Below are 25,337 nucleotides of genomic sequence, written 5' to 3'. Positions count from 1 at the left end.
AATATCTATCTATGCATTAAAAAAAAAGGAAGAGAGCAACCAAATCAATAAATAAATCTACCAGTGATAATAAACTCTAAATACTAAACTAAGATAAACATAAGACCAGAAACAAATTAGATGCAGAAAGCAAACCCCAAGTCTACAGTTGCTCCCAGAGTCCACCTCCTCAATTTGGGATGATTCGTTGTCTATTCAGGTATTCCACAGATGCAGGCACATCAAGTTGACTGTGGAGATTTAATCCACTGCTTCTGAGGCTGCTGGGAGAGATGGCCCTTTCTCTTCTTTGTTCGCACAGCTCCCGGGGTTCAGCTTTGGATTTGGACCCGCCTCTGCGTGTAGGTCGCCTGAAGGCATCTGTCCTTCGCTCCGACAGGACGCGGTTAAAGGAGCGGCTGATTAGGGGCCTCTGGCTCACTCAGGCCGGGGGGAGGGAGGGGTATGGATGTGGGGCAAGCCTGCAGCGGCAGAGGCTGGCGTGACGTTGCACCAGCCTGAGGCGCGCCGTGCGTTCTCCCGGGGAAGTTGTCCCTGGATCACGGGAGCCTGGCTGTGGTGAGCTGCACCGGCTCCCGGGATGGGAGGTGTGGATAGTGACCTGTGCTCGCACACAGGCTTCTTGGTGGCGGCAGCAGCAGCCTTAGTGTCTCATGCCCGTCTCTGGGGTCCGCGCTGATAGCCGCGGCTCACACCCATCTCTGCAGCTCCTTTAAGCGGCACTCTTAATCCCCTCTCCTTGCGCGCCGTGAAACAAAGAGGCAAGGAAAAGTCTCTTGCCTCTTCGGCAGCTGCCGACTTTTTCCCAGACTCCCTCCTGGCTAGCCGTGGTGCGCTAACCCCTTCAGGCTGTGTTCACGCCGCCAACCCCAGTCCTCTCCCTGCGATCCGACAGAAGCCCGAGCCTCAGCTCCGAGCCCCGCCCATCCTGGCGGGTGAGCAGACAAGCCTCTCGGGCTGGTGAGTGCTGCTCTGCACCGATCCTCCGTGCGGGAATCTCTCCACTTTGCCCTCCGCACCCCTGCGGCTGCGCTCTCCTCCATGGCTCCGAAGCTTCCCCCCTCTGCCACCCGCAGTCTCCGCCCGCGAAGGGGCTTCCTAGTGCGTGGGAACCTTTCCTCCTTCACAGCTCCCTCCCGCTGGTGCAGGTCCCATCCCTATTCTTTTGTCTCTGTTTTTTCTTTTTTCTTTTGTCCTACCCAGGTACGTGGGGAGTTTCTTGCCTTTTGGGAAGTCTGAGGTCCTCTGCCAGCGTTCAGTAGGTGTACTGTAGGAGTTGTTCCACGTGTAGATGTATTTCTGATGTATTTGTGGGGAGGAAGGTGATCTCCACTTCTTACTCCTCCGCCATCTTGAAGGTCTCCCCAAACTATTCTTATGCTTTCATGGGTGGCTCTAAAATAGAGGTTTATACTTTTCATTGATTTGCATAGGAGCATAAATATACTTTCCCTTTCCCACCCTTTTTAGTTTATTCTGACATAAGCAGTTTATGACATAAGTTAACACTACATAATAATGGGAGTAATTTAATATGAAATGTTCAGAGAATCCTTAATGAATACTTTAAAAGTTATAAGGAAGAACAGTATCTGTTCCCACTTCTTTGACTGTGCGAATCCTTTGGAGATGCTAAGAAAGTGCAGCATCATGAAAATTTAGCTGAGTTTTTTTATGAACCTGCAGCAAATCTTCACACCCAAAATGTTTTATGTGCCTTCCCAGGTATATTATTTGTCCATTGCTACATAACAAGTTACCTCCAAAATCTTCTAAAAAATATGTGTCTTGTAGTTTCTGTGGGACAGGAACCTGGGCACGGCTGCTTGGGCTCTCTGGCTCAGGTTCTCACACCATGTGGTGATCAAGGTGTAGGCCAGGGCCACGGTCATTTCAAGGCTTGACCTGGACAGAACTGCTTCCTGTTGGCAGGCCTCGCACGATCCATCTCCAAGGTCACTCATGTGGCTTTGGGCAAGCCTGATATCCTCACTGGCTTTCTGGAAGGAGACATCATTTCCTCCCCACATGGTCTTCTCCACAACAGGACAGTTTGCTTCTCCCAGAGCAAGATCTCCAAGCCAGAAAAGTGCAGGATGGCAAACAAGATGGAAATCACAGTCTTTTTGTAATCCAATGTTGGGCTTTTCATCCCTTTTGTGCTCTTCTTGTTTCTTACAATTGAGTCACTTGGTCCAGCCCACACTCACGGGGAGACAATTATATAAGGCTGTGAGCACCAGGAGGCAGAGATCATTGGGGCTCTTTTTAGAGGCTGCCTACCACACAAACCAACACTCACTAGATCATAAGACAAACATTATTATCATTATTATTAGAGTCATGCAACAACATGAATAACTTATACTTCAACAGTAATTTATATTTTTCAAAGTATTGTAGAAAAAGCTTATCATACCAAAGTCTGAAGACATTTTTGTCAGTAGATAAAATGGGCATGTGTGAAATTCATTCAATGGAATAGACTGACACCTGTAAATCTGGCAAATGCTTACATCCTGTGCTTAAGAGTGGGCAGTAAGGTAAAAGTGAATCCATCTTGATATGATGCCAAGAAGTGCTGGTGTTCTTGCACATACCTTTGCAGTATAGATAACTTAGCTGAAAAGTCAAAAGTCTGTGACCTCGGGACTAGTTAAAGCTAACTTGACCTCAAGGTGGTTAAGCCAATGATCTTGGCCTCATTAGCCCTGATCAAACGAGTGCTTGGTCCTAATACAGATAATGCCTGAGTACATCATGACTGTATGGCTTCCAGGTCAATGGTCACTAATATCAAGGATTAAAAAATACGGAAACGATAAAGAGCACAGTTTATAATAATTTTCCCTTCAGGAACATATTTCCTAAACGTATTATATTAAAGTTATCTGGGGTCTGTTGAACACCTAAATGTCTGATAAATGAAAATCCTCATTCAAAGTTGTATTATTCATCAATTCCGTGATGAATTCAGTAGTTTTCAACTGACAATATAAGGATTATTGACACTGATAAAGGGAATTGGCTGAAGCTACCACATCTCCAGAGTTTTTAAAAAGCCCTGCCTGATGAACAGATAGCTTGTCTGTTGATAGGGTGATGTGTTGCATGGGAGTATGAGCAAAGGTTTTTAATGCTGAATTCTAACTCTTTCATTTGTTAGCATTGTAACTCTGGGAATGTTTCCTGAACTTTCTGAAATGCAATTTCCTCACCTCTGAATAAGGATGAAATCTATGACGGCCATGAAAATGTGCCTCCCAGACCCCTACTACAGGAAGCACACCAGGCTGAGGGTCCAGCTGTTCTGCTTTGAAACCCATGACTATGTTTGCATTGAGGCTGTGCTCCCATGGACCACCTGCATCCAATGAACGAATGTGATCTGATCGGGTACCAGGTCTTGTTTCAGGGAGACAGGGGACTCTTCATCAGCAAACTTGGGCTTAAATACTCCCCAACTACCTTGCCAAATATTCCTCAAACTGCTTGGCACTCTTGGACACTTCCACCCCACCTTTTCTCCTTTTTCTTCTCTCTAGATCATACTCTCATTGCAGTCCATTGGTTCCCTGCCTTTGCTAGGTCCCTTCTCTATTAACCATGTCTTCTTATTTTCTGCATTCTAATGCTTTGACATCTGGGGCCTTGCTGAGCCTGGAAGGAAGGGCCCTCCCAGGATTAGCAGATTCCAAGAGATAATAAACAAGTTGTCCCTGAGCATGTCTTTCTTTCAAATGTAAACCTCAATCCAGAGCCCATATACCCAACCGCCTCTTTATTGGTCTTTTACACCCCAGGCCACTATCCACTTGCCCTAATCATCCCAAGGCCAGGTACCAGGCAACTGGAGACAGCCTCTAGGCTCCCGAGCTGCTGAAATTATTGAAATTAGCCAATTCTAAACCTGCTCAACTTGCCTCTGCCTATTCCTTCCCACAGAAACCACAGTAAAGGCTTTTGCCCACATTTTCCTCCATTCCTTTTGTCTCCTGACCAACCCTGGTGCTCACCTGTGTGGCATGATATGCCTCCTGTTTCTAGAGAATTGTAAGTATTATTTCCATGTCTGCATGCCTTACCATACCTGATTAAAACAAATCCCAGGTATTCTTAAAACAGCTTCCTATTTCCTTTCACACAGGCATCCCCCTAATAACATCCTTGCATATTTAATCCCCTCTTGGCATCTGCTATCTGAGGCTCCAGACTAACTCAAGCTGCCTGCTAAAAATGGTATTTTAAAAGTACTATTAAAAAAGGAGGACATCATGTGTCTCGAGGGCCAAGGGACAACTCATCTTGCCCTATCTTCAGACTGTTCCTGAAGAAGAAATCTATGTTTTTAAAATGTTCATTCAAATTTATCAAAAATGCTGTGAAGATCAAGCAAAATATCAAACGGCTGGATATGACTCATGGAGTCATAAAAAGGGCAGAGTAAGAGTGTGGAATTCCATGCAGAGGGGAAAGCCTGAGCAAGGCTGGCAAGTGAAAGCAGCCACGCTCATGGAGAGAGGATCTTTCAGTAAGTCTAGGGGTGAGAGTTGTTGGTGGGTAAGAGTGGTTGGACAGGTCAGCAGAGCCCAGATTAAGAAAGGTCTTGTCAACCATTTACGGAGTACGGACCTTAACCTTTCCAGGGTTTTAAGCAGTGGAATTAGATAGCTGGATTTACCCTTCAGAAAGAGATTTTTGGCTGCAGTATGGAAAAGGAATTCAAGTGTGTCATGACTATTAAATTGGAAACCATTACTTTCACCTCTTTGGAGATACCATTTTCTGTAACAATATGACAATAAAGCGTGCTTTGCAGACCATGAACAGCAAAATGGAGTCACTTATGTCAAAGGGATCTATAATGGAGCCAAGAGGCCATTAAGGAAGTAGAACTTACATATGTCCACACCCAGATGCAACATAAAATTCTGATTTGGTGAACCACAGGCCACCTGGAACTAGTCTTCTTCACTCCCTGGAAACCACAGCTTAGCAACCAATCAGCTGCTGACAAGTAAATGAACGTCTGCTGGAATCAATCATAGTTCTGCAAAACAACTATGTAACTTCTCTGGGATGTCTTTGTCTGCTGTCTTTATAAACCTCCACCATTTTTACTTCTCTCAGAGAACATTTGAGGTGCTGCTTGAATCTGTACCTCCTGAATTGCAATTCCTAAGACCCCGACTAAACTCTTCTTGTTTGTAGCCTTCTGTGAATCTTTGTGGACGGGTTCAACCTAAACCCTTGGGCTATCTCTATTCTATCCCTCTCTCCCAAATTCAGTGCCCACCTCCAACCTGGCAGTTAACTAGAGAATACCCCCAGGAGTAGTGTAGACAGCCCAACACAGGAAAGAGAAAACACACACACAAACACACACAGGCACACATACATTGGGCTCTATTAGTCATTTATTGCTGCAAAACTTTTGTCCATAAACTTAGCAGCTTAAAATAACAACAAATATTATTACCTCACAGTTTTTGTGAGTCAGGAATTTGGGAAACAGCTTAGCTGAGTGATTCTGGCTCAGTGGTCTTGTAAAAGTTTGCAGTCATGATGTTGATTGGGGGTGCAGTTATGGGAAGTTTTAACTGGGGCTGGAGGATCCACTTCCCAGATGACTCACTCACATAGCTATTGGCAGGAGGCCTCAGTTCCTCCCAGGTGGACCTCTTCATAGGACTTCTGGAGTGGCCTCATGACATGGCTGAAATGGGATATCGCCCCAACCTTGAGACGCCTGGCTATTATTATCAAAACCCTCAAAGTTTTAGGGTATACCCAGAGGAAGGATGAGTTCAGAGACGGAGATTTGAACTGAGTTAATCATCCCAAATTTGACCAACAAATCATTGTATTTGTTTAAACTTACAAGCAATCATTTGAGTAGAGTTATTTATCAGAAGACAGTCCGGGAGCTCAGAGTCTGAAATAAAAATCAGTTCTAGAATAAACTATTTTATAGGAATGAGTTTTGTTAGCTGTCATCATTGGTTAAATAGATATATGATAGATAGGTGCTAGAGAATGTGGACTAGCTAAAGCTTATCTCTGGTCCCAAAGATTCATGGGAGACTCAGTTTTGGCTTGAGGAATTACCCCAAGACCATCTCAATGAGATTATACTACTATAGTATAATGAGACTACTACCCATACATCTACTTGGAGAACCAAGGATGTTCCAAAATATCATAGTGATATCAATATGCATGAATTCTAGAGACCCAAGTTAAAAGAACTAAATAATAATCTAAGTGCCATTTAACTCAAGACATTTGGTTAAATAATATTATATAAAGAAAGACTTCATTATATTATGATTCCTTGTTTTAAGACAGAAAAACTGATAAACAATATAACACACTGAAGAGCATAACTCACAAGGAGACTCTGACTGAGTTCGAAACTAATCTCTTGTCTACATTAGTAAATCACATGAAAGATTAATGATAAACTAACAATTTAACATTATAAGTGAGCTTAACTGCTAGGATGATTTTTCTGCCCCCAAATAGGCAGCTTACTATATAAGAAACTTGAAAGCACAAAAACAAACAAATTATCATTTCTCCAAAAAGCCACTCACATTAAGCATAATGGAATTGCACATCTTTTTAGCACAAAACCAGGACAAAATAGTACTTTGACATTTGTGAAATACACATCAACTTAATTGATTAAGATCTAAATAAAAAGTAAAATACAGATAATGAAGAATATAATTTCGCAGTGAAGATGACCCAAAAAATCAAATAAGCATTTTTAACTGTGTTTTCTGCATCACCTGAAAATTACTATGGTTTCTGTCTTAAATTGCTGCATTTTTTTCAGTTTTGCAGAAGTTCTTCATGTGTGAGAATATGTTTATAATATCTGCCAAAGCAAAAACTGCACTGGACAAAATTAAACAGGCAAGGAACACTCTATTCAAGGTTACTGCAATAGAGGAGAAAGGCCAGAACTCAGTCTGAGCTCAATCTACTAAAACAAAGGATTGGAGAGTTTTTAAGAGCTGGGAGGGGAATGGTAGGCCACTGTGTCTGCTAACTATCTTTATCTAAATGAAAAGTAAACTTCCTCTAATCTTCATGACAGGAGGTAGTTTTACAACTTGGTGTAAGATGCCCACTAAAGTTAGGCTCCTACCCTCTGGAAGCAATGGGAGATAAGGGTGCTCTCTCCCTTGATAATTGCATTTCAAAGGTATGACTCCCAGGTCCTTGAGAAAAACTGTCTTAGGAAGTCAAACTGGCAACAGGCTTTTAACATTTTGCATCTCAAAGGGGCAGAGAAAGAATTTACAAGTTTTCTAAAGTAACTTAGTAAAACTCAGAAAAGAAAGGTCAAGGACCTCAAGTCAGGAAGACACCTGTCTAAACTTGAATCAAGCTGTGGGGAAGCTTAAGGCTGTCTTGATCTTACCAAATCTATATTCACACATGTGTATTTGAGCTAATCTGTTGGGCTTTCACCAATAGTAGACTCTACTTTTGCCCGAGATTTCAAGTCCTTTTCTTTTATTCCAACTGACAATTCAACTGAAGGAGTTGCAGGGGTGACGATCAAATGCCACACACAGGGACTCATGATGGGTTAAGCGCCTTGACATTTATTAGCGTAATCTAATGGGAGAGAATCTCTTCTGTTCTAAGAGCTTCCGACAAGGCAGTTCCTCCTCTCAAATATCTGCTACAGTGTTTACAGCCCTCACAAGCAAGTCTTTTTCCATAAATCTAATTAAAATTTTTCACCTCCTATTTTAATGTTCTCCAACCTGCCCTTGGAAATTATCTCCTCTTTCTCTGTGCAACTATTCTTTGTACAGTATAGGTGAAACATGAATTTCTCCCATTGTATTCATTTTTTCAGGCTAAATTTTTCCTGTCCTATCCTATGTCTTTTCCATAGTTGAATCATGTTTGTGCCATCACAGGTTAGTAGAAATATTTGGGAGCCAGAGAAATCCAGTTTCTCATCCTGGGTTCCCCACTTTTTTCTAGCTAGGGAGCCTTGGGCAAAATTTCGGAGTCCCAGTTTCATCATTGTAAAGTAGAGCCAATAAAACTTATTTTGAAAGAGGAAGATTAAATGAGGCAATGTGTTGAGCACAAAGCAGATGTCTAATAAATACTAGTGCCCTTCACCTTTCTTCTTTTCTCAACCGCCTACTTTATTTTAACCTAACACACTGGCCACTGACTCTTCTATGCCGAGAGGAGAGACAAAAATAATTCACCAATACATACAGTTTTTGAGCTACCATTTCACCGACGGTGATGAACTCCCCATTAAAGTCGTATAATATATCGCAAAGATTTGGAAATATCAGTTAATCCTTTAATTTATTAGAATAATGAGGTAACAATGTTGGAAACCAAATTATGGTTTGATGTGATTGATTTTAAAGGGGCATTAGAAAAAACATTTTTCATTCAATCTCTCTTAAAAACCAGTTAAATCAATTTCTTTAAGTTCATGAAGGCCAAAAGGGCTTGTAGATTCATTTCTGCTCTCTGATAAAGAAAAATGTCACATGTAAATAGTGAGGGTATTTCCTTTGGTGAAAGGATGTGGGGGAAGAAACTGTCTGATCTGTTACAGCACGGATGCAGTACAGACGTCAGTTTATGAACATCCCAAGTGATCATTCAACTCTTCCTTAAATCTAAAACAAAACAAATTCTCTTCTAAAAACTGAATGGTTTTTATCCTCAAAAGACACATGAGAATATTTTGATCAACTCTTTGGTGCTATGTTAACACAGGGTCAAAAACAGATAGGCAGCTGAGTAAAATGCAAATAAGCCTGTCCTTCCCAGAAAGCCAGACAATAGGTGTGTTTACTAAATGTATTATGTCCAAAATAGAATACATTGCCAGGGACTCTAATAAGCTTATTGAATTCATTTTGGTGAACTAATTATCTTGAAAATGCCCATCTCAACTTCCTTGATATTCAGAGTCATGTCCTCTTTATAGAGAAGTGTTAGATGGGCATCTGCTTCTGGTGCATTTCATCTTCCAGTCAACAAGGCATATATTGAGCATCTACCTGTGCAAAGCCATGCTTCAGGCCCTTTACTAGTCACTGTAAGAGACACAGGGATGTGGGAAACAAGGATGCTTTCTTAGGAAATTTAAAATCTATCTGGGGATACAAAATGTAGAGAGGGACCTATAATATCCGGCATATTTCACATTTTATTTCTTTCTTTAGAATCACCACATTATTGCTTCATTGCTTGACCATTACCTATTACTCTCTATTAGGTAGGGCAATCAAATGCAGAAGAAAACTAAGCATGTGTATAAAGGCTATGAATTGCTAAAACTTCTCTTCAATGATGTAAGAAGTCAAAGGTAACTTGATTGAAAGGCACAGCTGGTACTGAGGAGAGAGAATTAATATCTGAAATAGGAGCAAATGCAAATAAATATATGATGGACTTTATAAAAAATGAATAAGAATGCAATGGATTCACAGTCAGGAAATAATGTAAAGAATATAATTACATTTCCTGAGGGCCAACCTAAAGTAATTTGGAAATGTAATATTGTCTTTTAAGACTGTTGGTAACTAAGTACTTGCTCACTTGAAGCTTTTGCTAAATGAACTCGATACGTGATAGCACAAAGTAAAGACCCTAACCATTTTTACACTAACATATGTTTATTGCATACTAAAAAGTTCAAACCAGGTCAGAGTGGAGGCCTTCATCATGACTGTCCGCTTCACATCAGCTTTTCCTGTTCAGGTAGGCTTTGCACGTTGCAATTTACATTGTAATTCCAACACAGCTGTCGTTCACCTTCATTTGATCTGTGGAAAATCAAGAACCAATGGTGGCGATAGCCAAACAAAGTAAAGCAGAATTTGAGACGGGGGTGATGTAACTTGATCTTCTCTCATGATACACACACCTGCTATTATCACTTGGTCTGGGTTAAATGCTTTTAACTGAGCAACCGATCTGGAGGTGCAGTGTTGTGTAACAGAGAAAATTATCTCTGGAGCAAGGCTGTTATATGCCTTCATTTCAAATGGCACCTAGGTTTATTCTCACAGACTGACTGAAAAAAATAATAGAATCTGGTCTAATAAGTGGTGATTTCAAAACCTGCTGGCTAAGACTCAGCTGCTTGATAAATTGAGTTTAAACAGAACCAGTTAGAAGGAATATCACTTTTTTGGAAAAAAAAAAAAAAAGCAAATTTCTGATAAAGATAGCCTCAGACAGAATTCAAACCTAGTCTTTTGGAAATAAAAGTATTAACTAGCAATGCACATGCATCAGAAGCTAAAGTTGATAGAAAGGACCCTTCCCAAAGACCTACTAGGCTTATCCCCATAAAAATCTCACACACAGAAGCACACACCGTTAAATATTATTATTTAACTAAAAACCTCTTTGAGCATAGCCAAGCCTCAGCACCTGACACTATATAAGATTCAAACAAGCCCTCTTGGAGAGGTGTGGGTTGTGAAGGACAAGGACCCGCCCCCTCACCCCACCCCAGGACCCGGCATGGCTCTTCCTGTGGCTGGAGTGGGAATATGGTGCTGCCTAGCCCCCATCCCCACCAGGCACCTGGGCCTCATGAAAACTGAGGCTCATTGTGCTCCCCAACACTCCCCCCCACCCCACACACAGGGGTTGCCTTGAAAGTTCCAAGCTGTCAGCTCCACTGTAAGAACAAATACAAATTAAAAATAAGAGGTTTAATTCTCCCTGTTGAAAATGGGGAAGAGATTTCCATCCCCTCATTTTTCTTAGAGCACTTACCTTAAAAAATTATCATTGGGGGTACTTTTGCATCCCTTTGAAACGTATAAAAATCCTTTTGAAAACTAGATAAGATTCTTGCCAGCTTTATGACCCAGAATCATCTTTCTCAAGGGCCTAGGAGCCCTGTCTTTGAAATGTTAACACCAAAGGAGATAGCACCGCTGTTTCCCAGTTTCCGTGGAAGAGTGGGGGCCTAACTTCAGGGGGTCCCTTGCTCGAAGTAGCAAAACTAACTACAGTCATAAAAACATGAGACTTTTTGGTCCTCTGGATAAGGCAATTAGCCAACAACACCCCAACTACCAGGACAATTTAGGATGAACTATATATGACAAACTGTGCTATCAAGTCCTCTTACTTGAGGACTAGTTATTATTTATCTTGAAAACATGTATGTGACCTCTGGACAACATTAAGTTCACCAACATTCTCCTTATAGGGGTCCCAGAAGGAGAAGAAAGAGAGAAAGGACATGAGAAAATATTTGAAGAGATTATAGATGAAAACTTCCCTAACATGGGAAAGGAAATAGCCACCCAAGTCCAGGAAGTGCAGAGAGTCCCAGTCAGGATTAACCCAAGGAGAAACACGCTGAGACACATAGTAATTAAATTAATAAAAATTAAAGACAAAGAAAAATTACTGAAAGCAACAAGGGAAAAATGACAAATAACATACAAGGGAACTCCCATAAGGTTAACAGCTGATTTCTCAGCAGAAATTCTACAAGCCAGAAGGGAGTGGCATGATATACTTAAAGTGATGAAAGGGAAGCACCTACAACCAAGATTACTACACCCGGCAAGGATCTCATTCAGATTCGATGGAGAAATCAAAAGCTTTATAGACAAGCAAAAGCTAGGGGAATTCAGCACCACTAAACCAGCGCTACAACAAATACTAAAGGAACTTCTCTAAGTGGAAAACACAGGAGAAGAAAAGGACCTACAAAAACAAACCCAAAACAATTAAGAAAATGGTAATAGGAACATACATATCAATAATTACCTTAAATGTGAATGGATTAAATGCTCCAGCCAAAAGACACAGGCTTGCTGAATGGATACAGAAACAAGACCTATATATATGCTGTCTACAAGAGACTCACTTCAGACCTAGGGACACATACAGACTGAAAGTGAGGGGATGGAAAAAGATATTCCGTGCAAATGGAAATCAAAAGGAAGCTGGAGTAGCAATACTCATATTAGATAAAATAGACTTTAAAATAAAGAATGTGACAAGAGACAAGGAAGGACACTACATAATGATCAAGGGATCATCTGAGAAGAAGATATAACAATTATAAATATTTATGCACCCAACATAGGAGCACCTCAATACATAAGGCAAATGCTAACAGCTATAAAAGAGGAAATTGACAGTAACACAGTAATAGTGGGGAACATTTAACACCTCACTTACAGCAATGGACAGATCATCCAGAGAGAAAATTAATAAGGAAACACAAGCTTTAAATGACACAATAGACCAGCTAGATTTAATTGATAATTATAGGACATTCCATCCAAAAAGAGCAGATTACCTTTTCTTCTCAAGTGCACACGGAATATTCTCCAGGATAGATCACATCTTGGGTCACAAATCAAGCCTCGATAAATTTAAGAAAATTGAAATCATATCAAGCATCTTTTCTGACCACAACACAATGAGATTAGAAATCAATTACACGGAAAAAAACGTAAAAAACACAAACACATGGAGGCTAAACAATACATTACTAAATAACCAAGAGATTACTGAAGAAATCAGAGAGGAAATAAAAAAATACCTAGAGACAAATGTCAATGAAAACATGATGATCCAAAACCTATGGGATGCAGCAAAAGCAGTCCTAAAAGGGAAGTTTGTAGCAATGCAATCCTGCCTCAAGAAAAAAGAAAAATCTCAAGTAAACAATCTAACCTTACACCTAAAGGAACTAGAGAAAGAGGAACGAACAAAACCCAAGGTTAGTAGAAGGAAAGAAATCATAAATATCAGAGCAGAAATAAATGAAATAGAAACAAAGAAAACAATAGCAAAGATCAATAAAACTTAAAGCTGGTTATTTGAGAAGATAAACAAAACTGATGAACTTTTAGACAGACTCATCAAGAAAACAGAGGGAGAGGACTCAAATCAATAAAATTAGAAATGAAAAAGGAGAAGTTACAACAGACATCACAGAAATACAAAGCATCATAAGACACTATTACAAGCAACTCTATGCTAATAGAGTTGCTGGAAGACAACCTGGAAGAAATGGACAAATTCTTAGGAAGGTATAACCTTCCAAGACTGAACCAGGAAGAAATAGAAAATATGAACAGACCAATCACAAGTAATGAAAATGAAACTGTGATTAAAAATCTTCCAACAAACAAAAGTCCAGGATCAGATGGCTCCACAGGTGATTTCTATCAAACATTTAGAGAAGAGCTAACACCCATCCTTCCCAAACTCTTCCAAAATCTCACAGAGGAAGGAACACTCCCAAACTCATTCTACAAGGTCACCATCACCCTGATTCCAAAACCAGACAGAGATACTACAAAAAAAGAAAATTACAGACCAATATCACTGATGACTATAGATGCAAAAATCCTCAACAAAATACTAGCAAACAGCATCCAACAACATAATAAAATGGTCGTACACCATGATCAAGTGGGATTTATCCCAGGGATGCAGGGATTCTTCAATGTACGCAAATCAATCAGTGTGATACACCATATTAACAAATTGAAGAATAAAAACCATATGATCGTCTCAATAGATGCAGAAAAAGCTTTTGACAAAATTCAACACCCATTTATGGTAACAACTCTCTAGAAAGTGGGCATAGAGGGAACTTACCTCCACATAATAAAGGTCATATATGACAAACCCACAGCAAACATCATTCTCAATGGTGAAAATCTGAAAACATTTCCTCTAAGATCAGGAAGAAGACAAGGATGTCCACTCTCACCACTACTATTCAACATAGCTTTGGAAGTCCTAGCCATGGCAATCAGAGAAGAAAAAGAAATAAAAGGAGTACAGATTGGAAAAGAAGAAGTAAAACTGTCACTGTTTGCAGCTGACATGATACTATACATAAATAAACTGAAAGGTGCTACCAGAAGACCACTAGAGCTAACCAATGAATTTGGTAAAGTTGCAGGATACAAAATTAATGCACAGAAATCTCTTACATTCCTATACCCTAACAATGAAAAATCAGAAAGAGAGATTAAGGAAACAATCCCATTTACCATCACATCACAAAGAATAAAATACCTAGGTATAAACCTACCGAAGGAGGTAAAAGACCTGTACTCAGAAAACTGTAAGATACTGATGAAAGAAATCAAAGATGATACAAACAAATGGAGAGATATACCATGTTCTTGGATTAGAAGAATCAATGTTGTGAAAATGACTATACTACCCAAAGCAATCTACAGATTCAGTGCAATCCCTATCAAATTACCAATGGCATTTTTTTCAGAACTAGAACAAAAATTCAGAAAGAGAAAAACAAATACAGTATGCTAACACATATATACGGAATCTAAGGAAAAAAAAAAAAAGGCCATGAAGAACCTAGTGGCAAGACGGGAATAAAGACACAGACCTACTAGAGAATGGACTTGAGGATATGGGGAGGGGGAGGGGTGAGATGTGACAGGGTAAGAGAGTGTCATGGACATATATACACTACTAAATGTAAAATAGATAGCTAGTGGGAAGCAGCCGCATAGCACAGGGAGATCAGCTCGGTGCTTTGTGACCACCTAGAGGGGTGGGATGGGGAGAGTGGGAGGGAGGGAGATGCAAGAGGGAAGAGATGTGGGAGCATATTGTATGTGTATAACTGATTCACTTTGTTGTAGGGCGGAAGCTAACAAACCATTGTAGAGCAATTGTACTTCAATAAAGATGTTTTTAAAAAAAAAATTATTAAAATTTGTATGGAGACATAAATGACCATGAATAGCCAAAGCAAACTTGAGGGGAAAAAATGGAGCTGAAGGAATCAGACTCCCTGACTTCAGACTATACTACAAAGCTACAGTAATCAAGACAACATGGTACTGGCACAAAAACAGAAATATAGATCAATGGAACAGTGTAGAAAGCCCAGAGATAAACCCACACACCTATGGTCAACTAATGTATGACAAAGGAGGCAAGGATACACAATGGAGAAAAGACTCTCTTCATAAGCGGTGCTGACATATAAAAGAATGAAACAGCTACATGTAAAAGAATGAAATTAGAACACTTCCTAACATGATACACAAAAATAAACTCAAAATGGATTAAAGACCTAAATGTGAGACAGGACACTATAAAACTCTTAGAGGAAAACATAGGAAGAACACCCTTTGACATAAGTCACAGCAAGATCTTTTTTGATCTTGAGAAATGGAAATAAAATAAAAAATAAACAAATGGGACCTAATGAAACTTAAAAGCATTTGCACAGCAAAGGCAACCATAAACAAAATGAAAAGACAACCCTCAGAATGGGAGAAAATATTTGCAAAGCAATCAACGGACAAAGGATTAATCTCCAAAATACATAAACATCTCATGCAGCTCAATATTAAAAGACAAATAACCCAATCAAAAAATGGGCAGAAGACCTAAATAGACATTTCTCCAAAGAAGACATACAGATGTCCAAGAGGCAGATGAGAAGCTGCTCAACATCGTTAATTATTAGAGAAATGCAAATCAAAACTACAATGAGGTATCACCTCACACCAGTTAGAATGGGCATCATCAGAAAATCTACAAACAACAAATGCTGGAGAGGTTGTGGAGAAAAAGGAACCCTCTTGCACTTTTGGTGGGAATGTAAATTGATATAGCCACTATGGAGAACAGTATGGAGGTTCCTTAAAAAACTAGAAATACAATTACCATATGACCCAGCAATCCCACTACTGCACATATATCCAGAGAAAACCATAATTCAAACAGACACATGCACCCCAATGTTCATTGCAGGACTATTTACAATAGCCAGGTCATGGAAGCAACCTAAATGCCCATCGAAAGACACATGGCTAAAGAAGATGTGGTACATATATACAATGGAATATCACTCAGCCATAAAAGGAACGAAATTGTGCCATTTATAGAGATGTGGATGGACCTAGAGACTGCCATACAGAGTGAAGTAAGTCAGAAAAAGAAAAACAAATATTGTATATTAACGCATATATGTGGAATCTAAAAAACTCTACAGATGAACCGATTTGCAAGGCAGAAATAGAGACACAGATGTAGAGAACAAATGTATGGACACCAAGGCGGAAAGCAGGGAGGAGGCGGTGTTGGTGGTGGGATGAATTGGGAGATTGAGATTCACATATACGCACCAATATGTATAAAATAGATAACTAATAAGAACATGCTGTTTAAAAATAAAATAAAATTAAATTAAAAAAAAAAAAGAAAGCATGTATGTGATGGGTTGTATGTGCTTGTGTAAAAAAAGGGGAAGATTTCTTTCCTTGCAATCTCTTAGCAAATTGCCTGTGATGCACATTACATTCTAGTTTAATGCTTATTTAATAATAAAAGTGGTTTGTTTCTCAACTATCGTTCTGAAGAGGATTTTTGGATTGGAAGAAGACTTTTTTTCTTGTTGATTATATTTCCCTAACACAGGTAGGGTCCAATCGATCACCTAGGTAGCTGGAGTTTCAGCAGGGAACCCTCAGCCCGGATGACAGAGCTAAGATGTTTATTTACTCATCTATCCTGATCCAATCCCATTTTCCCTGCCTCAGTGTGAAGGAGATTTTGAGCTGTTCTTCTTTTCCTAAAATTGTACAAATATTCAGTGGCCTCTGTGCTGCCTTTAGACAGTAACCATGTTAGCCTCTTACATGTTAGATATTGCAGAGTCATTTATGAGCCGAAAAAAATTGAAGTAAAACTTTGCTTATGTTACAAATTTTTTGAAAATAGAATTTTTATACTTGGTAAATCCTAATACCCCAGAATTTTTTAAAATTAATTAATTTATTTATATATTTTTGGCTGTATTGGGTCTTCCTTGCTGCGCGCGGGCTTTCTCTAGCTGCGGCGAGCGGGGGCTACTCTTCATTGCGATGCACGGGCTTCTCATCGTGGTGGCCTCTCCTATTGTGGAGCACAGGCTCTAGGTGCGTGGGCTTCAGTAGTCGTGGCTCGTGGGCTCTAGAGTGCAGGCTCAGTAGTTGTGGTGCACGGGCTTTGTTGCTCCGCGGCATGTGGGATGTTCCCAGACAAGGGCTTGAACCCGTGTCCCCTGCATTGGCAGGCGGATTCTTAACCACTGTGCCACCAGGGAAGCCCAATACCCCAGATTTTTAAACAGAACAACAAGTATAGCGACAACCACCACCACCCCAACCAGTTTCAGACCTATTCCTCTGGTCAAACATGAAGAAAAAATTTCTCCCTTCCCCTTATTGTTTTTAATTGTAGTAAAAAACCAAACAAACACATAATATGACATCTACTCAGAACAATTTTTTAAACGTATAGTGCAGTATTGTTAACTACATGAGTATTGTTGTACAGCAGATCTCTAGATCTTTTTCATTCTATGTGACATAAACTCTACACCCAATGAACAATAACTTCCCATTCCCCCCCCTGCCCCCAGCCTCTGACCACCACTATTCTACTCTCTGCTTCTATAAATATGACTACTATAGATACCTCATATAAGCGTAATCATGCAGTATTTGTCTTTCTGTTGCTGGTTAATTTCACTTAGCATAATATCCTCAAGTTTCATCCATGTTGTAGCATATGACAGATTTTCTACTTTGTTAAGGATGAATAATATTCCACTGTATGTATATACCACATTTTCTTTATCCATTTATCCATAAATAGACATATAGGTTTTTTCCACCTCTTGGCTTTGCAAATAATGCTGCAGTGAATGTGGGAGTGCAAACCTTTCTCTGAGATCCTGTGTTCGAGTAGGATTGCTGGATCATACAGTAGTTCTTTTTATAATTTGTTGAGGAAACTCCATACTGTTTTCCATAGGGGCTGCACATTTTACATTCCTAACAACTGTGCAAAAGGGTTTCAATTTCTCTACATCCTTTCCAGCACTTATTTTCTGTGATTTTGATAATGGCCATCCTAACAGGTGTGAGTTAATATCTGATTGTGGTCTTGATTTGCATTTCCCTGATGACTGGTAATGTTGATCACCTTTTCATATACCTGCTGGCAACTTGTATGTCTTCTTTGAGAAATGTTTATTCAAGGTTTTTGATCATTTTTAAATTATTTGGGTATTTTTGCTACTGAATTGTATGAGTTCCTTATATATATTTTTTATATTAACCCCTTATCATATATATGGTTTGCAAATATATTCTCCCATTCTACAGGTTTCCTTTTCACTCTTGATTGTTTCCTTCCCTTTATGCAGAAGCATTTTAGTTTGCTGTAGTCTCACTTGCCTATTTTTGCTTTTGTGGCTTGTGCTTTTGGTGTCATAGCCAAGAAATTATTGCCAAGACCAATGTCATCAAGGTTTCCCCCTATGTTTTCTTCTAATTTTATAGTTTCAGGTCTTTCCCTTAAGTCTTTAATCCATTTTGAATTTATTTTTGTGTATGATGTAAGATAAGGGTCCAATTTCACTCTTTTACATGTGGATATTCCCAACACCATTTGTTGAAAAGACTATTCTGTCCCCGTTTATCAAAGATCATTTACTGTATATGCATGGGTTTATTTCCTGGGATCTTTATTCTATTTCATTTGTCTACGTCTGTCTTTATGCCAATATCATACTGCTTTTATTACTCTAGCTTTGTAATATGTTTTGAAGTTAGGAAGCATGAGACCTCCAGCTTTGTTCTTTTTTTCAAGATTGCTTAGCTATTCAGGGCCCTCTGTGGTTTCATATAAATTTTACAATAGTTTTGTCTATTTCTGCAAAGAATGCTGTTAGAATTTTTACAGAAATTGCATTTAAAATGTAGATTGTTTTTGATAGTAAGGACATTTTAATAATCCTCAAACCCTTCCCAAAAAATTGAAAAGGAGGGAACACTTCCAACCTCATTTTATGGGGACAGTATTACCCAAAGCCAGACAAAGACACTACAAGAAAAGAAAACTATAGGCCAATAGCCCTCATGAACACATATGTGAAAATCCTAAATAAAATACTAGCAAGCTAAATTCAACAGCACATTAAAAGGATCATACACCCTGTCAAATGAAATTTATCACTGGGAGGCAAGGACGTCTTCACATATGCAAATCAATGCATGTGTTTCACCACATTAACAGAATGAAGGGTAAAAATCACAAGATCATTTCAATGAATGCAGAAAAAGCATTTGATAAAATTCAACACTATTTTTTGATAAAAACACTCAACAAACTTGGAATAGAGGAAATTACCTCAACATGATAAGAGTAATTTATGAAAAGCCTACGGGTAGTATCATACTCCACGGTGAAAACCTGAAAGCTTTTCCTCTCAGATGAGGAACAAGTCACGGATGCTGACTCCAACCACTTTGGTTCCGCATAATATTGGAAGTCTTAGCTAGAGCGACTGGATAAGAAAAAGAAGAATTAAAATGATCTCTGTTTTTAAATAACATAATCTTATGTGTAGAAAACCCTAAAGATTCCACCAACAGAATCATTAGAACTAATACATGAACTTAGCAAAATTGCAGGATACAAAATCAACATACAAAAATCAGTTGCACTTACATACACTAACAACAAACTATCCTAAAAGGAAATTAAGAAAACAATCCATTTGCAATAACATCAAAAAGAATAAAACATATAGGAATAAATGTAATCACGGGGGAGAAAGACTTGTACAATAAAAACTACAAAACGTTGCTGAAAGGAATTAAAGAAGACACAAATACATGGAAAGAAATGTTCTCCCTTTTGTGTGGTACACGTTGGTACCCTATATGTTGATTAATCCTTATATTCAAACACATGTTTAGCCTGTTCAGCTCTGTCCAGAGTCATCTACATATTAATGGAATCACTTTGCAATTGTCAGTCGGTCAAAGAGGCAACCTCTGGATTAGATGAAGCAGGTTAGGTGGGTGGCTTGAGGTGGAACAGAGAACCTGAAGAGGCACAGTGGAGAAAAGTGATAAAGAAGGGACTGGGAAATAAAGAATCCAGGGAAAGTACTGAATCTTAGGAAAAGAAAGAATTGATAAAGTTTATCTTGCTGAACCCAGTGAAATGGTTGCAGAAAAGTAAAAATTTCAGGACATTCTAGACCAAGGATTCAAAATCAAAATAGCCAGTTTAGAGGTATCAGGGGTAAGTTATGAGATTTACCTATTGCTTGAACCAGGAGTTATCACTGGAAGCAACTCAGAAAGGGTCCTGAGTAAGGGAAGGAGCAGTGACAGGTATTACCTAACAGAGTAAAGCCCTAGAAAAGAAAATCAATCTTATGTAGTAATATTAACTACAATGATACTGTCAATCTAAAATTTGCCTGCTTCCATATAGTTTATGCATAAAGAATCTTTATTCAATTGCAAAGTAATTTCTACTATACAATTAATTGAGATTGTGCTGATTCCCAAAGTCATTGAAAAGGAAGACCCAGGCCCTGTTCCTCAACTCTGAAGAGGCAAAGTGTCTTTAGTCCTTTGAATGATGCTTTTAGAAGAGACTAGTAGAAGAGTTGAATGCTTTAAAAAAAAAAAAGTGTTTTCAGACACTTGACCTCATTATCTATTATGCCACATTTATCTCCATAATTTCCATCCTTCTCAATAGAGATTTTATTGTTACCCATAAGACTGTGTCCGGAAGAGAGTGTGAGGGTCAACCTCTCCTACTGCCAAGTCTGATAAGGAAGGGACACTGTGAGAAAAGGTACCATAAGGGGACTACGGCTGCAGTCGGCAACATTGTTTCTCCTCCTGCCCCTTGCAGAACCCCTTAATGAGCAAACAAAACTGGTTCTTACTCTTCAACTGCTCTTTCCAAAGACCTCAGAATGAAAGAACCGCTGGCAAGCTCAGAGCCAGTGAGGATAATGGAGGCATTACTTACAAAAACAGCGTCAAATATTTGCTTCTCAAAATTGGAGGGTTAGTCTGACTTAGGAAAAATACCATATAATCAAAACCAAATTTGCTGTTTATGTTTGTGACTAACTGAAATCCATTCATGAAAGAACTTTCTAGCTGCTAAAAAAGAAAAATCTCTGATGTGCAGTTGGATTTCTTATGACATATGTTTGTTATAGATATTGTCTGACTTCCCAATTTCTCATAAGAAAGGCTTTAAAAAAAACACAAACTGCCATACTTGAAACTCTCCAACTGTGCTTTATTCATCATTCTAGCTACCATACAATTTCCAAAGTTCCAATTACAATGATTTATGTCCTAAGGAGACAGCTTTTTCAGTTAGCAACTCTTCAAGAAGCATCAGTGATGCTGAGCAGACAGGTAACTTATTTGGCATGTGGGTTTTATGACTCTGATGGCATTTTCTGCATCGTGTCCATTGCTTCACAGAGAATTGATATTGAAGAATCAGCATGTAGCACTCAATCAAAGAGCATGTAATGGTGATAATTATTTTATTGGTGTCCGTGCCATGAATCTCTCTAGAAAGAACAACCCTCATTTTTAGTCATAAGAAAAAGATATTGATGTCCTTGAATAGGACATTTTAATAATAGTTTCATTATGCAGTTGAAAAGCATCTTGTCTTCCTCAAATATTTTCCCACACCAACTCATTTAATTCTCAAACCAACTTTTTAAGATAGATGAGCAATTGTGACCTCTATTTTATAGATAATAATAATAATAATATTAACTTACATCTATATAGTGCTTTCTAGTTTGTGAAGTGCTTTTATTGTCCTTCACAATTACATCTGAGGTAGGTAGTATGCTCCGTATTTTCTCGAGTTTGCTGTTGAGAAAAGGCTTAAAAGGTTGCTCATACAGCAATTTCCCAAGTATTTGTCCCTGTTACTGCTCCTACAGGTGGACTATTATATCCTCTGGGAATTCTTTGAAGGATCACGTAAGTGTTTACCAACAGTAGTTTAGCTATCTTCAAATGTATTTGGAACTCTTTACTTAAGCAAATATTATCAGAAACTTTAAGCAGTGTCTCAGTAACCCATGGCAAGATTGATTAACCATTCCAAGTGTGAATGTCAAATTTGTTAGATGTTAATCCTTAGGCAGAATTCCTCTTGGTCAGCAACTATTGCTTCTTCAATCTCAATGCTCCATACATATACGAATAGAACAAGAAAACTGCCTTTCCAGTGATCTGCAGATAAAGGCTTATCAATAGCAAGGTCCAAGATAGGTCTGGGATCATAGTTTACATTTGTTTAATGTAAAATATATAATCTTATATCTGTTCACTCTAGGAGTGGTGATATTTGCTTCTTATAGAAGGTTGTGGTGAGTCAGTTGATGGTCAGGCCATAGAAGTGTGTTCTGAATTCACAAAGCAGATGTTAACACCTGCCCTACCAATCCCTCAGCCAACAAATATTTGCTAAATTTCTACTATTTACCAGTTGAAGTACCAAGCATGTGAAAGATTTAAGCATGTATGAGCCAGAATCCTTGAATTGTTAAGAGGACCAAGAAAGCATATATGTGAAAATCACTTGTATTCCATAAATACTTATTAAACACCTACCTATTAAACACAGGCCCTGCCCTCACAGAATTTATAATCCCTAAATAAATAAAATGCTGCTATTATTATTACTAGTAATTCTTATTATTACTATAATATCATTTATTACTAATAATGATATTTATGACAATAATTTATAAACTAATATTCAGATTAATACTCTCATCAGTATTTTTTCAAAAAAGCAAATAGTAAGAACTAATTAGTTAATAACAATCCACAAGGTTTAATTCAATCTTTTCAAAGTGCTACCCTAGGCCTTGAAACCATATCTAAATGTATTGGCTTTTTTTTATTCAAATGGTGATATTTTGCTGTGGACCCTTGGATTAAATTAAATCTTTTCATTGTGAGTTTCGTAGTATGTTGTGCTAAATCTTGAAAATATATTTATTTAATCTCTTCACTATTGTTTGGTGGCAAAAGATTTCTTTCCCCTGCTATGAGCATGTATTTATTTGCTTTGTCAGACATGAGGGTGAGGGCACTGAGTGAAGAATAGAGGCCAAAGGAGTGGGGACATGAGTGGGATGCTGAAGTTCTACTTCAACCTTGGTTACAAGATGTACTTGTGCCTGAAAGTATGTGTAAGGATTTAGGCTGAATGCAGAAGCGCAAGCAAGCAGGATGCAAGTATAAGGGAGAACAGCTAAGTCAAGGTGAGAAATAGTGCAGCCATATTTCCTCAGTACAACGATCAGTCCCAGAAAACTAGAAACATTCAATCCACTGAGTATCATGCTGCTGGGGCTGTTTTTACGGATGACCTTTGCTCACCACTTGCCCCACAGCCTCACAGCGAAGGCTGTGCACAATCTCTGCGTTTCTCGCTGAATTGTTGGAGACTGAGATCAGTCTCTATGGCAGGGGCGGGGTAGGCGGGGACAGAGTAGGGGAAAAGAGGCACAGCCGTACTTCACTCACCAGCAGTCACTTTTAGACCAGGCCCATGTACTTTTTGGTTCCCTTCTAGGTCCCCCCAAAATTATTTACAAGCCTCTAATCATTCTTGTCTTCACTCAGTGAAGAAAAAAAAAAAAAGGATCGTGCTTTAGTGACACTCCCTGCCACACCAAAGTAGGGAAGCTACGTCACTGTGCTTACAAGAGACTAAGGGCCTTTTAATAAACCAGCTGCCGCCCCTCCGCATGCACACACACACGTGCGCACACGCACGCGCGCACACACACTTTGGCCTCAGTGGAGGAGAAGGCTCAGGGTCTCCCCGCGGCCCTGGCTGCTGATGCGTGACTGACGGCCCCGACATGCCCCCTCCCGCACTTCAGCTCTGAGCTTGGCTGCTCCTGCCCTGCCCTCACACCTGTGTCTCACTTCTGTCGTTCCCCTGTGGAACTGCGCCCTGAATATGCACTGGACTCAATCTGACCTTGTTTGGTATTTATATAAACTCTGAGTTTCTGTTAGATGTCCTGAATTTCCGTTGACTTCTCCCCTATCTTTACTGCTAATAAATAACCACCTTTCCCCACAACACACACACACACACACACACACACACACACACACACGCACACAGAGACATACACACACACGCACACAGAGACACACACACCCCCACCACAACGCGCACGCAGACACGCACACATTCACAGACCAACAAGAGTCTCCAATTTTCAAATCCCGAGCTTGTTTTCACGCCATTAATGTCCTCCTTGCCGTCTTGATCCGAACGTGACCCATTTGGAGGGCTGGCCAATTTTACAGCTCCTTTGAGTCACATTTTCAGCCTCATTACTGGGCCTAAAATGATTTGCAGCGCCTCCCACTCTGAAATATAAGCTTTTTAAAAATAAAGTTCCACTATAAATAGAACTGCTCTGAAATTACATGTGGCACGTAATTAAGTGGTACACATTTAAGCACTCAGCTGTTTCGTAATTCTCCAGGACCTGATGGTGCTGCATTGAAATCCAGAAAGTACACTGCCCTTATTCTGGGCACCATCAAACCCGGGAGGAGGGTAGCCACAGATTTAGTTCACTGGGATGTGGTGTGAATAAGCAGCACTTGGAAGCAGGGGACCCCACACCAAATGCATTTTCTTTCTCCAGCTCAGAAGCATCATGACATCAGTACCTAGAATCTTGGCTGCACCTCCTGATAAACAGGGCCCGGCCTGTCCTCCTGCTGCCACGGTAGGCTGTGCATCTGCTGATAAGCATCAGAAAAATTTATAGCTCACGGGAGAAGTGGAGCTTCTCCCTGGGCAGCAAATCTACTGACAGGCACATGGGCTTTTCTGTCTTTGGCAAGCTGGAAGCACAGGGCTAGAAGAGCAAGTAACAGATAGAAGAAAAAGATGGCTAAAGTCTCTTACCTGCGACTGTACCTGCAGTTCCCTTTGCCTCTGCAGAGTGCCAACCACAGTTACATTAGCAGGCTGCTAGTGTGATACCATCAATATTTAAAGGAGGAAAGGGACAGGGAGGAGGGAGGGAGGGAAGCTCCAGAAGTCATTTTCATTTCTGAAAGAGGTCAGAGAGTATCTCCTTACCTTCTCTCATGACTAATTGCTTTTGAGCCTTGGGACTGAATGCCAAGGCCTAAAATAGGCCTTTTCTGGGCGAGAATAGGAATGCAAACAGGAAAAGAATGGGACAAAGAATAAAGGAAAAAAGATGTAAAGGAGAACAGAGCAAGGAGAAGACGAAGGGAAGCGGAGGAGATGAGCATGTGGCAAGAAGAAGAGTAAAGCAAAAGGGAGAGAAAAAAAAAGGGTGATCAGATGAAGAAGCAGAGCAGAAAGAAAACTGAGTGGACCTGAGTAAAATCAAGCACTTGTTCAGTAGTCTTGGAGGAAGATTTTCCCATTTT

At 39.6% G+C, this 25,337-nt stretch overlaps 1 long non-coding RNA gene across 1 annotated transcript; it reads right to left on the bottom strand.

The window, feature by feature from the left end:
* Positions 1-1,106: 1,106 nt before the first annotated feature.
* LOC309634050 lies at positions 1,107-24,819 on the bottom strand. The gene is made up of 3 exons (XR_014247830.1): positions 24,118-24,819; positions 19,228-21,439; positions 1,107-9,830 (listed from the first exon to the last, which is right to left on the bottom strand). It is a non-coding gene; the product is annotated as an uncharacterized lncRNA (long non-coding RNA).
* Between the last annotated feature and the right edge of the window lie 518 nt (positions 24,820-25,337).

The sequence above is a fragment of the Balaenoptera borealis genome (genome assembly GCF_965194805.1).
Source record: "Balaenoptera borealis genome assembly, chromosome: 1".
Lineage (NCBI taxonomy): Eukaryota > Metazoa > Chordata > Mammalia > Artiodactyla > Balaenopteridae > Balaenoptera > Balaenoptera borealis.
The sequence above is the reverse complement of the archived record's forward strand: the minus strand, read 5'-3'. Positions and strand labels throughout refer to the sequence as shown.